At 41.0% G+C, this 15,696-nt stretch overlaps 1 protein-coding gene and 1 long non-coding RNA gene across 4 annotated transcripts in view; one reads left to right on the forward strand and one right to left on the reverse strand.

Annotated features, from left to right (window-relative positions):
* The window catches only part of NDUFAF2 (NADH:ubiquinone oxidoreductase complex assembly factor 2), a 249,402-nt gene that overhangs the window by 143,363 nt on the left and 90,343 nt on the right, over positions 1-15,696 (forward strand). The gene's annotated exons all lie outside the window — the stretch shown is intronic.
* LOC141133710 (uncharacterized) lies at positions 9,904-14,682 on the reverse strand. Its single transcript, XR_012243113.1, has 2 exons — positions 14,220-14,682; positions 9,904-10,797 (listed from the first exon to the last, which is right to left on the reverse strand). It is a non-coding gene; the product is annotated as an uncharacterized lncRNA (long non-coding RNA).

A 15,696-nucleotide genomic window follows, 5' to 3' on the forward strand; every position in this document is an offset into this window, starting at 1 on the left:
ATATTTGCATTTTGCCTAAGGTTATTTACCTGTCATTTTGGTACTAAAAATATTGTTCTGGTTTAGCTCTTTGTTAGGCAACTACTCTCTACAAAAATATCCTGCTTGTATTGTGAGAACAAAGTAGTCATTGCATATAATTCATTTAAAGTAGAAGTACAGGCAAAGCTCGTACTGAGCAAAGAAATGAACTGTACTCATATGACCTGTTTTCAGCAGACAGTGAGCTGAAGTCTGCTGACGTCACAGAGCCAGTCCAGGCTCGGGCAAGATCGCAACACTGGATTTGGGATCCGCCCAAATCCCTGGACCGCCACCTGGCTCAGGCTCTTTGCGAGCTGCTAAAAGCCTGAGGCGGCCACTCCCGCCCCCTCCACAGCCCAGTGCTCCAGTGAGCGCGGAGGGGGCAGAGCAGAGAGCGGTGACTGATAGTCACCAACTCTCTGTTCAGGGAGCTGTGAGAACCGAGCAATCTGCGGTGTTAGATCGCTCGGTTCTCAGTGTTTGAGCCAGTGGATGACAGATACAGTATCACTCCGATTCACCACCTAGGTAAATATAAATATGCATAGACCCTATACTTCTCTTTTTAGATCCAACAGTTTTCTCCTCCCTCACGCCACAAAATTGCAGTCTGGAACTTGCTAACAGGGATACTATTTACTACCTTCTTTACAGGACCTATAGGTCACATCCTGCATCCAGACTACTTCTACAAAGTGGATCAGTTTGTTGTTGGCTGATTATGAGGTACTATATTATTTATTATCATAAGTGGTGTTTGCAGAGTTTTTTTTTTTACCACTTTGGACTAAATCTACAGTCAGTGAGGTGGAAAGACCAGCCTGTCCGATCCTGGCAGAGAAATAGGTTTAATTAATGACTTTAGTATATTTATGATAGTACTCTTGGCCCTGTAGACATGGTTAATGGCATAATATATGTATTATTAAGGAAATGCAGCTGTGAATTTTATGTATGCTCAATATATGGCTCAACTGGTTTGTAAAGCGCTCCAGAAAGCATTATTTTTATACTGAAACTGGCACCTAACAAATCCCATGGCAGTTTAGGTAGTGTTTTGCAGTATAGCAGATATTATAATTGACTGAAAAATGTTGAATCAAAATCATTTTCTTTATCGTACATCATGGGACACAGAGCAGCATAGTAATTACTATGTGGGTTATAGCCACCTTCAGGTTATGGACACTGCCACACCCTAAACAGGAAGTTGCCTCCCTATATAACCCCTCCACCTACCAGGAGTACCTCTGTTTTTCTGTCAGTGTCAGGTGTTGGTCACAAGTGAAGATGTGCTCTGAAGAGCTCCAAGCTGGAGGGATCCCATGCTGGATATAAACAGCCTGCATAGACCGGATCCATCCAAAGTGCCACTAACACCAAGATGGATGGTACCCTGGCCTCGCATAAGAACGAGGTTTTGCCTGTAACGCCTCTCTTTGAGGGCTGGACCTCAGGACCCAGGACCTTTTTGGTCATGCTACATTACCTAAAGTTTTCCTGAGGGGTGCTATACAGGTCCAAGGCAGTGGACCCCCTATAATAAGGACCCAGTCCTTGAAGGTTTGCTAACGCAGCCCGTCGTGATGGGTGAAGTTTGGATCTGTCTGTTACAGCAGTATCCTGCAGTGAGGAAAAGGGAAGGGAAGAAGCCTAGGAACTGTAAAAAGTCCACCTATGCTTTTTTCTTACATAAAGTAAAAATGTTGTCATGCCATAAAGTCTCCACTAGAGGGAGTAAATGCATACCTTAGTATGTTGCTTCTCAGTCAGCTCAGAAGTCCCAGCTAAATCAGCACGTGTGTGGTCTCAAAAGCCAGGGGGATCCTCATCCTGAACATTTCCCCCCTGGGAGAGTGAGGTACAACTGAAGCTTGTATTCCCCCCTCTCCCCCCCCCCCAGGGGGTGCGGCCGCGGCAGTGGCTTCTTTCATTTCGAATTTATTCTACTCCCCACAGAGTTTTTTTCAAACTTCCAGCCGCCCAGCTCTCCCTTGCCTCCCCTCTCGCTCAAGAAGCGTGTCAGCTGTTCGCGCGTGCGCGGATTACGGCTCATTAAAGATAGAGGGGGATGTTGATTGACGGAGGGGGCATGGCTTACGGGCATGGCTAAGGCGCGGCGCCGTGTGCAGGACTTAAGTACACAAGGGGCACACGGCGCAGGGGCTGGGGACAGAGACAGACGCTCGCATCTCGCAGCTCATAGCTGCAAGCGGACACACAGAACACAAGAGCGCTGGGGGCACTTAAGAGATGCATGGCATTTCCAGTACAAGAATAACATTGATAACAACTAAAGCTAAACTATTTTTGTCAGCGAGTTGTGCGTTTACTTAGTGCCTCTGTTTTTTTTGTACTCAACACTATGGCTCCCAAAAAAGACACCTCAAAGGTACCGAAAAATTCCACCCCCAGGCGCTGGGAACTCCAGTCGTGTCTCCACACTGTCATCCTCGCCTGAGATACTAGATATGGCAAAAAAGCCTGGGTGAGTCATTGGGACCAATTGGTGGTGCAACTGCTTCTCACATTTCAGCCCCTGTATACATGTCTGAAAATGCGTTTTCCTCCGCCCTGCAGGGCCTAGAAGGAACATTAGCGACTTTAATTGCATCCGCTATCCAAAGGATAGGAAGCATGTTAGATCCCCTTCCCCACCTTAGACCCCTTATCAAGGGAACAGTAGGTAAAGGATGAGGTGTTACCCTCAGGAGATCAAGAAGAAAGGCAAACCGATTACTCCTCTGCGGAGGAAACAACGGTAGATGAACCTTTTTCAGCCTCGCAATAGGAGAGATTGCTGGTGCAATCTCTTACAGAGATGGTTCGTGCCTCTTTCAAGCTACCTTTAGCAGAGTCAGCTGATAGATTTTGTTTCTTCTTTAGGTTCCTTGAAAACCTTCTCAGCCTTTGCATGCGTTTCCTGTACACAGATCCACACAGAAGAGCAAGGTTTGGGGTTTTATTCAACAGACCCATTCTAGATCTAAAGAATCTAAATCAGTTCCTGAAGATCTGCTCCTTTCACTGGAGTCGATCAGGTCAGTAGTTTCTATCCTACAAGGAGGAGAACTTCTGGCATCTATCAACATCAGGGATGCATATCTGCATGTCCCTATGTTTCCCGCTCACCAAAGGTTTCTGCGGTTAGAAGTAGAACAACAGTATTTCAGTTTGTAGCCTTGCCCTTCGGGCCAGCCACAGCACCCCGAGTGTTCACAAGTGCTAGCCCCACCTCTAGCCAGGTTAAGGGCACAGAGCATAAACAGTCTTGGCATACCTAGACGATCTTTTGCTAATAGACAAATCGGTGGCTTGTTTGGAGCAAAGTGTACGCATTGCAACCAGTTACCTTGAAAGTCTGGGTTGGGTTCTCAACCTAGAGAAGTCTTCCTTAAACCACTAAAAAAGCTGGAGTATTTGGGTCTCATTATAGATACAGCCCAGAAAAAGGTGTTCTTGCCTCAGGCAAAAATCAACTTCATAAGAGAATTAGTGTGGATGGTCAGGTCGAAAGGAGATCCCTCAGTTCGCCTTTGCATGATGTTGTTAGGAAAGATGGTGGCTTCATTCAAAGCAGTTCCCTATGCTCAGTTCCATTTGAGTCTGTTGCAAAACAGTATTCTATCTGCTTGGGACAAAACGATCCAAGCTTTAGACTTGCCAATGCGGCTGTCCCCAAGGTTGTTCCAAAGTCTCAATTGGTGGTTACTAACCCAGAATCTGCTGAAAGGAAAATCCTTCAGACCAGTTATCTGGAAAGTGGTAACGACAGACGCCAGCCTTTCAGGCTGGGGAGCAGTACTAGAGAAGACAACTGTCCAGAGACAGTGGTCAAGATCCAAAAGAGCCTTGCCCATCTATATCCTAGAGATTCGGGCAGTGCGCCTGGCTCTGAAGGCCTGGACTTCCAGGTTACGGTATTGTCCTGTCAGGATCCAATCCGACAACGCCACAGCGGTGGCCTATATCAATCACCAAGGGGGCACCAAGAGTCTTGCAGCGCAGACAGAGGTGAATATTCTAACTTTGGCAGAAAGGAATATTCCGTGCTTATTGGCAGTCTTCATTCTGGGAATATAGAATTGGCAGGCGGACTACTTGAGACGCTAGCTGTCATTCCCAGGGGAATGGTCTCTTCACCCAGACATTTTTCGGGCTTATTGTCAAAGATGGGGGACTCCGGACGTAGATCTTCTAGCATCAAGATTCAACGTGAAAGATTACGCTGCGCTAGAGTGTGTTAGACATGCTACTAAATTATAGCACGATAGAACAACTGCGTCTAAATAAACGCATGTGGATGAGGGAAACACAATACCTCTACAAGGTAAGCGGACCTAATAGTAGATGAATACTAATAAATATGAATACAAATGTGAACTAAGACAAATGCATTTAAACTCATCAAAGTAATAAATGCAAATTCAAATGTGAAATATGACAGATTAACGCATCAAAGTGCACAAGTACCAATAAGCATAATTGAATCACAGCATTACTAGTGCAATGAATATAAACGCATCAAAGTGCAAATGTGCCAATATGCATAACTAAATGACAATATTACTCAAATGTGCAAAATATAAATGCATAAAGTGCAAATGTGCAAATATATATATGAGCATGTAAAAAGTGCTAAGTGCAAAAAACAAAACAAAAAGTAATTTGGTGTCACACAGTTCATGTGTAAAAATGTCCTCAATGGAACCAAAAAATATTGTTCACTATGAAGTCCTACAAAAGGTATAAAGGTGCCTAAACGTGATGTCCACTGGTGGTACAATCAAACTTGCTAGTAACTCTCAAAGTGCCATAGACCATGCAATGGTGCGATTCGGTGACCCCATAGGCTATGCGCTCACCTCAGAGCGTGTGACCAAGTCGCTAGACAAAGTCAAACCACGCTTGTGAACCACCCCGGGTTCTAAATAGATCACAGGATCCCAGGCTCCAATGCAGTAAAGAGTATATAGATGGGAAGAAAAAACTACATAGTATAATACCGTTTTAAAATGCATTAAAAGATATAGATACTCTCCCCAAAAGGGGTACTCACAATATATAGGTGCGTCAGTGCACCGCTCTAAACATGGCAAGTATGATACTTTTCGTGAGGGTATGGTTTGCGTCTCCTCAATAGGCAGCTCAGCTGTCCATCGCTCCGTCATGACCCCTCCCCTAAGCGTGTTCGACACAGGGATCACGTGTCATCATCAGGGGGATGCTCCCCCTGAGCGAGAGACAGCTGATGGCAGTTATGTTACGTCGCTTCGCCCTGTGGCCACTTTTTTTTCCCCACTGTTTGTGGGGAAAAAAAGGACGTCAGTTTTGTTTGGGTGCAATGTCGCACGACCGCGTAATTGTTAGTTAAAGCGATACAGTGCCGAATCGCAAAAAGTGTGAAAATTTTACCTAAGTCTGCTTCCCATTTTTGATAGGGGGATGATTTATTAAAGGCGAGCCTGTGCTAGAAGAGATTGTAGAAAAGGGGTATGCCTTTAGAGGATATAGGTGACTATGTATAGAATTGCCATACTGTTTCATGAAGGTATATGTGATGGGTCTTTATAGATCCCAGAAAATGGGAGATTTGATAGTTCTTAAAGCAGTCTATGGGCGTAAGGCAAAATTCTCTTTTGAGTTCATCAAAGGTCTTAAGGCGGTTATTGTGGAATAGATCAGCAATGTGGGTGATGCCTTTGTTTTGCCAATACAGAAGTACAATGTTGGGTATTGCTTTTGTTAGAATATTGATGGGTATGGGGACATCAGTTACTTTAGAGGATAGGGATATGGATCTGTGGAGACCTCTCCAAGCTATTTATGAGGATTGTATGGTAAGTGAGAGATGCTGCAGGGGGAAGGGTTTCCAAATGTCGAGAAGTAATAGGGGAGCGTAAGTCCAAAGTGGGGCTTAAGGCTTGTTCGATGTTAGGCCAGGGAACATTTGGGATGGTTGTGAACCAGGGTGGATAAAAATCGATGATTTTTTTTTTTTTAAAGTCAGATTTTTTTTTAAATTTAAATTGTTTTTTTGATTTTTATCAAATTTATTTTATTAAAATGCTTTGGGAGCAAAATCTATCTAAAGAGAGTTTTCTATTCAATATACATTAATAAGTTAGTTTATTCAACATGAAATGGAGCTTAGTTATGTAGCATGAGGCTGTATATTCTGCAAAATTTACACTTTTGGTAAACTCATTCAATGAATCCAAGCTCTGCAAGCTGAGATAACATGCACTGAATAGATGTAGTCATACAATTTTACAGTAACCAAGAGAGAAGACAAAGCTCAGGAATATTCCTTTATCCCATTGTTTTTCAAATCTATGTACACTACAAACTGTATGATTGAATTAATTCTGATATCGCTGTTTTACTAACCCGACAGCTTATTATTCTAAATAGGAAACCTTCATTTTGTTCACAAATATTAGATTCTAACTACCAACAAGAATAATGCCCCGTACACACGGTCGGATTTTCCGATGGAAAATGTCCGATCGGAGCATGTTGTCGGAAATTCCGACCGTGTGTGGGCTCCATCGGACGTTTTCCATCGGATTTTCCGACACACAAAGTTGGACAGCAGGAGATAAAATTTTCCGACAACAAAATCCGTTGTCGGAAATTCCGATCGTGTGTACACAAATCCGACGGACAAAGTGCCACGCATGCTCAGAATAAATAAAGAGATGAAAGCTATTGGCCACTGCCCCGTTTATAGTCCCGACGTACGTGTTTTACGTCACCGCGTTCAGAAAGATCGGATTTTCCGACAACTTTGTGTGACCGTGTGTATGCAAGACAAGTTTGAGCCAACATCCGTCGGAAAAAATCCTAGGATTTTGTTGTCGGAATGTCCGAACAAAGTCCGACCGTGTGTACGCCCTATAAGTCCTTACATTTAAAGAGCACCTGCCATTTCAGATTCATCATGGCAGAGCCTGTTGGTGGGCGTTCACTCACCCGCTGCCGCCACATCCCTCTGATTGTTGTGTCACTGCCGCATCACCAGCTGTCCTAATAAAGTGAATGGGAGTGTCGGTGAGTCAACAGCGGGACAGAGGAGGAGCCGATGCGGGACAGAGATGACAGTTGCTCTTTAAAAAATTATGATTTAAATCAAGCCTTTTTACTAGTGATTTAAATCATGATTTAAATCGACTTAATTTAAATCAAATCAACCCTGTTGTGAACCATGTCTTGATATGGGTAAGTAGGGAGGCACGATAGTAATCGTGTAAATCAGTGAACCCCATACCTCCTGCAGATCTGTGCTTGGTTAGCAGAACTTTGGAACATCTGGGTCGCTTGGAGCGCCAAATAAATTGGTTGAGGAGAGAGTTCAGTGATTGGAGGTGTGTGGTTTTAAGCGGAATGGAGAGTGTTCGAGTAGAAGCATTTTAAATGAGGCCAAGTGACCTGACCAGGAGAGTTCAACTTTGGCTAAGCGTTTGGTTTCTTTAGTTAGTTTGTCTATTAGGGGTAGATAATTTGCATCTGCCAATTTTAATGGGTCTGCTGTTGTAGTTTTAAATATGTTATGTTATACTGCACTTACTCCATGTATAGGGAAGGGAAGCCTCCAGTTGAGATTGGAGGTGGGGAGACAGCCCCATTTTTAGTATGAGTGATTTCATAAAATTAACCTTGTAATGTGAGATTCGGCTGAGAATATCATGGGCATGAGGGAGAGATTGAGATGGTGAGGTTATGAACAAGATGATATCATCTGCAAAAAGATTTATATTGTGAGACTTGCCTTGAAGGGAGAAGCCTGATATATTGGGGTGTGCTCTGATTTTCTCAGCTAAGGGCTCTATGAGAAGATTGAGGGGGGCAGGGAGCACCCCTATCTCGCTCCATTAGATATGTGGAAGGGTTGGGATAAAATGTTTGATGTGTACACCTGCGCAGAAGGTGGCAAATAGAGGGCTAGAATGGCAGAGTATGGTCCAGCAAAGCCAAATATCTTGAGAGTGTGTGTCATGTATCCCCAGTGTACCCTGTCGAATGTCTTCTCCGCATCCAAAGAGAGGAGCAGAGAAGGAACTCGACAGGATTTTTCATATTGGATAATGTTGATAACCCTGCGTGTGGCATCCAATGCCTGTCTCCCTGAGGTAAAGCCTGATTGGTCTGAGTTGATCAGTATTGGTAGAATGGGGAGGAGTCTATGGGGCAGGATCTTAGCATAGAGTTTAACATCAGTATTTAAAAGCGATATGGGCCAGAAGTTGGATGGGGTGGTGGGATCCTTACCTGGTTTGGGGATTGTGACTACATATGCTTTAAGCATCTCAGAGGGAAATGAGGCAGAGGACACAGCTTGAGAAAAGACCAATTTTAATATTGGAGATAAGATAGTTTGAAATATCTTATAATAGTCATTTGTTAGTCCATCTGGACCAGGGGACTTGCCACGTGGAAGCGTTCTAATCGCTCTTTGGATCTCAGTCTCAGTTATGGGTGCGTTTATGGTCAGCAATTGTGTCTGCATCAAAGTTGGGCGCTTAATGTCTGCTAGAAAAGGGGTCATCTGTAAGGTTGTATAGGGAGGAATAATAGTCAGCAAAGGAATCTGCTATATCTTTTGGATTAAGAATTTTGTTTTTATCTGCTGCACGAATTAGATAAGGAATTTTTGATTTGCATTCCTTTAACCTTTGGGCTAGGAATTTGCCAGCTTTATTTCCGGACGAATAATGCGTCAACTTTAGGGAGTTGATATGCTTATCATATTGCTCTATGAGCATGAGTCTGAGATCAGAGCGAAGCTTAGCTAACTTATTTGCTAGGTCAGAACTTGCTGTGTCTTTGTTTTGAGTTTCTAATGTTTTAAAATCGCCAAGTAAACGGTCCAATCTTTGTGTCCTCTGCCTTTTAACCAGTGAGCCTTTTTGCAAGATAATTCCTCTGATAAAAGCCTTGTGGTCACACCATAAAGTAAAGGGGTTAGACACAGATTCAGTGTTTAGTGCAAAATATTCTTTCAGGTGGTTAGTTATGGAGGCCACATGGGATGGCATCTGAAGCAGACAAGAGTTAGCCCGCCACACATAAGCAGGACTTCGAGCATTCTTCTCCATCACAGTTATGGAGACAGGTGTGTGTGGTCGGACCACGAGATGTCATGTATGGTGGAGGAGGATACTTCCTGCAACAGATTTCTATCAACAATAATCAGGTCAATGCGTGTGTATGAATTATGCCTGGAGGAGTGGAAAGTGTAGTCGCGCTCGTTAGCCAGTTAAGGACCGAGCCTCTTTCTGAGATTTGTTGTTTACAAGGTAAACAGTTTTTTTTTTTTTTTTTTTGCTAGAAAATTACTTAGAACCCCCAAACATATATATTTTTTTCTAACACCCTAGAGAATATAATGGCGGTCGTTGCAATACTTTCTGTCACACCGTATTTGCGCAGCGGTTTTACAAGCACAATTTTTTTTGGAAAAAATACACTTTTTTTTAACTAAAAAAAAAAAACAACCGTAAAGTTTGCCATTTTTTTTATATTGTGAAAGATAATGTTACACCGAGTAAATTGATACCCAACATGTCACGCTTCAAAAATGCGCCCGCTCGTGGAATTGCGACAAACTTTTACCCTTAAAAATCTCCATGGGCGACGTTTAAAAAATTCCACAGGTTGCATGTTTTGAGTTACAGAGGAAGTCTAGAGCTAGAATTATTGCTCTCGCTCTACCGATTGCAGCGATACCTTACATGTGTGGTTTGAACACCGTTTTCATATGCGGGCTGACTCGGTTGAATTGATGATAGGCAACTCCTATCCTCATATTGATTAGTGGTTCCAAATTAATAATAACTACTGCAGTAGGGAACAGACACAAAAGATACGCTCAGCATCTTTCCAAATTACTGTTCTGCTTTATTATGACGCAATTGAAGGTTTTTATGCACATGATTACGTAGGTATCACATTAATATTACAATTGTACGTTTATGGTAACAAGGGGAGTTACATAGGCAGGCTTATTCTAATCAGGACTCAAAAGAATGTAAACATTTACTGAAAACATTATTAGTGCCGTGTGCACAGTGAGGGCAGAGTGCAATACATACAAAATACAATACAATTATATACAGAACTTACAAATTTCCATTACAGTCTCCCCTCTTTTGATCAATATTTTGATCACTAACCATACCTGCTATCACTTTAACCTGGAACCTCCACATGCTTAGGTGGAGATAGTCCTGGCCAAAGAGGCAAAAAAACTCCATTGTGGAGAAAATAATAGCTGAGCAACTTTTTCATTACAAAATGACTTTTCATTGTGAAGAACAAATGATTGATAAGACATAATTACAGAGTACTGGCTGTACACTCCTGTGGCCAGAATGGCCTTCTAGCTTAATTGTTGGCATGCTGACTTATCAGCATATGTAAACACAGACAATTCTACATAAAATGGAAGACGTACAAAAGACAAATATGACTTCAACATGGCTAAACTATTTTTCAAATATATATATCCCTTACAATTAAAGTAACTGAATCAAAAAGTACCCTAGACTGTGATCACAAGAGGGAAACAAATCAAACACAGAGATTTCTTTAATTAAGTCATTTTTGCAGTGTCTGGTGTGGATCCAGGTGACTTTTCCTTCAAGTTTTGCAAAAACTGTACATGAAATAGATGCTGTATTGAGTCTCCAAACATTTCCTTATATATAAATGTCTCTTAACAATCCAAAAGTCACCTGGCTTTAGTTTTAGATCCTTCCAAACTTTTAGGATCTGGAATTAGGGAGAAAACACATAAATGAGTTTGTAAAAAACCTTAAAAGATCAGCAACATTCTCCGTGAGATCCGAATGGAGGACTTCAGCTGCTGAGACAAAATATAAGCAAGTGAGTAACACACTCCCAAACCAAATCCCATAGGGAGAGAGTCCAATATCCCCCTTAGGGGCTTCATAAAATTTAAGAAAACATTCAGGCAAAAGTTTTCTAGTTTCTTACTTTACTTTGTCCGCTACATTGTAGACAGTAGGGGGTGTAAAAATAAAACCTCAAAACTTCTAGTAAGGACTCTCCTATAAAAAATGATTTCCTCTGTTACTCTCTGTACTCCCTGGCACTCTGTACTTACAAACTACTTCTGATAACACTTTTTACTGTGGCCTTTGCAGTAGCATTTGCCACTGGACATCCAAAAAACATGTCCATACAGACAAAATGCATACTCGTAAGATCCTGACTTGGGCATCTGGATATATCTTTTTTTGTAATCTCTGGAAGGGATGTTCAGCTTTTGGTAACACCTTTGGTAACAGGTAAAACAAGAAGTGGTATGTTATAAAAACAACTGTGGTGAACCCTGGCTCTATCCCATGCTCATTTACTAAGGCAGCCATAACTGCTTGTGACTGATGACACAGTCCATGTGTCAAGCTGAAGGGAAAAGAGTGGCTGGCAGACATAAATGATCACCTTTTCCAAAGTCCTGTTTCATAAGAAGTTGCCCCCTGCGGACCACTTGTTCTTCTCGTTCTGGGGTCCTTAAAGTTGAATTATTAATCCCAGCTATACTGGGCCAGAACTAGGGTGGAATCTGTGAGTTGCACAGACCCATCAAGTGTCCGGGGCTGTAAATGCAGCATCCTTAGAGTCACCTGGTCTGCTTCCACGTGTGAAAGTTAATATGGCTACCTCAGCAAGAAGCTGGAAGGCTGAAAACAGCCAATCAAATTAACTTGGCATGCTTTATTGGTTTACCTGCCGAAGTAAAAACAAACTTCTGGCCCTTCAAATGGAACCAAAAGCTCTCTATATCTCGACTATCTATATAAATATACACTCTTTTTATAGCTCACAGGCTTTGCTAAAACATGGAGCTCTGCTTCTTGAGCTGGGGAAAAAAGGATCCAATGACTTTGAATACAGAGTATCCTTCTGGGTGATAAACTGCATACTCAAATCTACAAAAAATGTAATATCTGGGTCTTCAGGGAGTGTGTCCTGCACTGGGCTCACAGCAGCTGATTCCTATGTCATCAATTTAACACATGTGTCTTTTCCTTTCTTTTGAATAAATGTACGCATTTTTCATTGTTAGATTTGTACATAAACAAACTCATATTTTAAACCTTTCATTAGACAAACATTTAGTTAGCTGTAAATTTGCTGCACAGAATGTCGGACCATTGACCAAAACAATATCTAACTTTGTCTAATAGCACCTTTGCATAAAAGCTACAGCTCTGATATATCGGGGTGAACCCTTCATTACTGGGTCCAGCTTGCATAAATATATTACAATGTCTTGTTTTCTATCATGCTATTTGTGTAAGAACTCCAGTTTCATGTTTCAAAAGACAACTTTTTCCTGGCAATATTATAATAAATGATAACAATACCCTGCGGTCATGGAGAGATGCCCATAAATCCAAAATATTCTTCTGCTTATACCACTGTACTTTACAAGAAAAAGGGGCACATCATTTCACAATCCACACATTCTGCTTTGGATTTCAAAAATAAAAATAAATAAAAACAAAAGGACCAAGAATCTGTATGATGGACCAGAAAGCATCAAAAACTATAAAACAACTGGCTGCAGGTGACATCTATCCTAACAGGGTGTGTGGACTTGATGTGATGGGTCTGTTATATTTAAATTGTATTTATTATTACTCTCACATCATGGACCGCACATCAAGTTATTATCAAAAACCTTAAAATTTCATTTTTGTAGAAAAACTTCTTATGTATCCCATCCATCTTGGCTTTGTTAAATATTATGGCAGCTTTATTCAAAATAACAACCTCATCTTAATCTTTTTTTCTCTCAATAAGGGCTTATTGAATAAATGTAAAATTACAAAATTGTTATCTTAATCTAAACTAATCCCATTTTTACAAATTTCCCCAATAACCTGGATTTCATTTCCAACCAAAGGTTGTCTAAACCAGTTTCAATATATCTATATAATTGTTAAACTCATATTAGAAATTAATACTCATTATTACTTAATTTTACTTAATTTCCCTTTTTTAAATGCACTGTTTCCACTATCAAAGGATATTCAATTTGTGTAATACACGGTTAAATGTAACCTTCATTTTACCATGTTTGGAAAACAGATTCAAAATAATTGTGATCACATTGTTTACCATTAGATTCGTTAACCCGGCACATTTTGTTATAAATGTTTTGTCTAAAATACTGAAATTGGCATGGTGTCCTTCCAGCTTATCACTGACCTCTCATCTCAGCCACATTTCTTTCATGAGAGCACAAAGGAGGGGGTCACATCTGCGTACATGACACACACAAGCAATAGAACTAAAGGTCCCAGCATTCGCACACACACCAATATCTCTCTAAAATCGCTTACATTTTTCCCATTTGTACACAACACATGCATATCATTCTCTCACTTTCTTTTAACTCTTTAATATTTCCCTGCCTAAATTCTACTTTCTTTATTTTTGTTCAGATATCTTTTATATCTAGCTTCTATGATCAGATGGGCAGCCAGAGTACTCATCCCATCTTCTCTCTCTGACAACATATAAAGTATTCTGTTTTACCTCTCATTTCTCTGTTTCTGACTCTAATAGTTGTAGTGCCTGACCCCGAATTCATCCCACAACTTAACATGAAAATGTCCCTTTCTGTCTAGTGTTAATGTCACCCTTGATCCATCCTGCTCACATAGATAACTGTTTCTTTAGCTATTTACTCTGCACGATTCTTAGTCCCTGTGGACCTTGGTAACCCAGTTACCCAATGTGGATCCCTGTCCACTCTAACCATTAATCTAGGGGCTCAGTATAGGCGGAACCGCACCTTTGGTTCATATATAGCGCTCCTCTTGCGCTGGGCATTTTTGAGGGTCTCTTACCCTTCATTCCCTTACTTAATTTAATGCCCATAATGACTGGCCAGTCTTCTCTCTCTTCTCTACTTGTGCCTATACTCTCTTGCCTCTAAACTACTTTATCTAGCAGATTTACTACATATACCTGTGAACAGCACTATTCTTCCCTTTCTTATCTATAACACTCCAATGGACAATAGACAGGGACAACATAACATATAACCACCAATCAATACAGTTCGATTAAGGGGAGTAAAATAGGTACCCTTTGTCCCGAAAAATGCCTTACCGATCAAGGAAGTCTGATAACTCAAATGTAAGCAAAAGGCTTACCTCAGCCGGCTGATTATCAGAAATTCCCGGATCGTCTCAAGCTCCTCGTTTCGGATACTCAGGGTCACCTGGAATCCCCTCCTAAGGCAAAGCTCGCCATGCATGACTCGGTTGAATTGATGATAGGCAACTCCTATCCTCATATTGATTAGTGGTTCCAAATTAATAATAACTACTGCAGTAGGGAACAGACACAAAAGATACGCTCAGCATCTTTCCAAATTACTGTTCTGCTTTATTATGACGCAATTGAAGGTTTTTATGCACATGATTACGTAGGTATCACATTAATATTACAATTGTACGTTTATGGTAACAAGGGGAGTTACATAGGCAGGCTTATTCTAATCAGGACTCAAAAGAATGTAAACATTTACTGAAAACATTATTAGTGCCGTGTGCACAGTGAGGGCAGAGTGCAATACATACAAAATACAATACAATTATATACAGAACTTACAAATTTCCATTACAGGGCGCTACTCACGTATGCGTTTGCTTCTGAACATGAGCTCGCATTTTTTTTTTCTTTCAGATTTATTTTACATTTTTATATTTTATTTTTACACTGTTCTTTAAAAATAAAAAAATTGTGTCACTTTTATTCCTTCTACAAGGAATGTAAACATCCCTTGTGATAGAAAAAAAGCATGACGGGACCTCTTCAATATGAGATCTGGGGTCAAAAAGACAATAAAAAATAAATAAATAAATTTGTCATTTAAAAAAAAAAAAGGCCCTTTAGGAGCTTTGGGCGGAAGTGACGTTTTGACGTCGCTTCCGCCCTGCAATGATATGGAGATGAGTGGGGGACATCTTCCCCTCGCTCGTCTCTATTAGGGATGAGCCGAACACCCCCCCCTGTTCGGTTCGCGCCAGAACATGCGAACAGGCAAAAAATTCGTTTGAACACGCGAACACCGTTAAAGTCTATGGGACTCGAACATGAATAATCAAAAGTGATAATTGTAAAGGCTTATATACAAGTTATTGTCATAAAAAGTGTTTGGGGACCTGGGTCCTGCCCTGGGGACATGGATCAATGCAAAAAAAAAGTTTTAAAAACTAACGTTTTTTCGGGAGCAGTGATTTTAATAATGCTTAAAGTGAAACAATGAAAGTGTAATATTCCTTTAAATTTCGTACCTGGGGGGTGTCTATAGTATGCCTGTAAAGGGGCGCATGTTTCCCGTGTTTAGAACAGTCTGACAGCAAAATGACATTTCAAAGGAAAAAAAGTCATTTAAAACTACTTGCGGCTATTAATGAATTGTCGGTCCAACAATACACATAAAAGTTCATTGATAAAAACGGCATGGGATTTCCCCACAGAAATTTTTTTTTTTTTAATGGCATGGGGGTCCCCCTAAATTCCATACCAGGCCCTTCAGGTCTGGTATGGATATTAAAGGAAACCCCCAACAAAATTTTAAAAAAAAATGGCGTGGGGTCCCCCCAAAAATCCATACCAGACCCT

The sequence above is a fragment of the Aquarana catesbeiana genome, linkage group LG01, assembly GCF_042186555.1.
Source record: "Aquarana catesbeiana isolate 2022-GZ linkage group LG01, ASM4218655v1, whole genome shotgun sequence".
In the NCBI taxonomy this organism is placed as follows: Eukaryota; Metazoa; Chordata; class Amphibia; order Anura; family Ranidae; genus Aquarana; species Aquarana catesbeiana.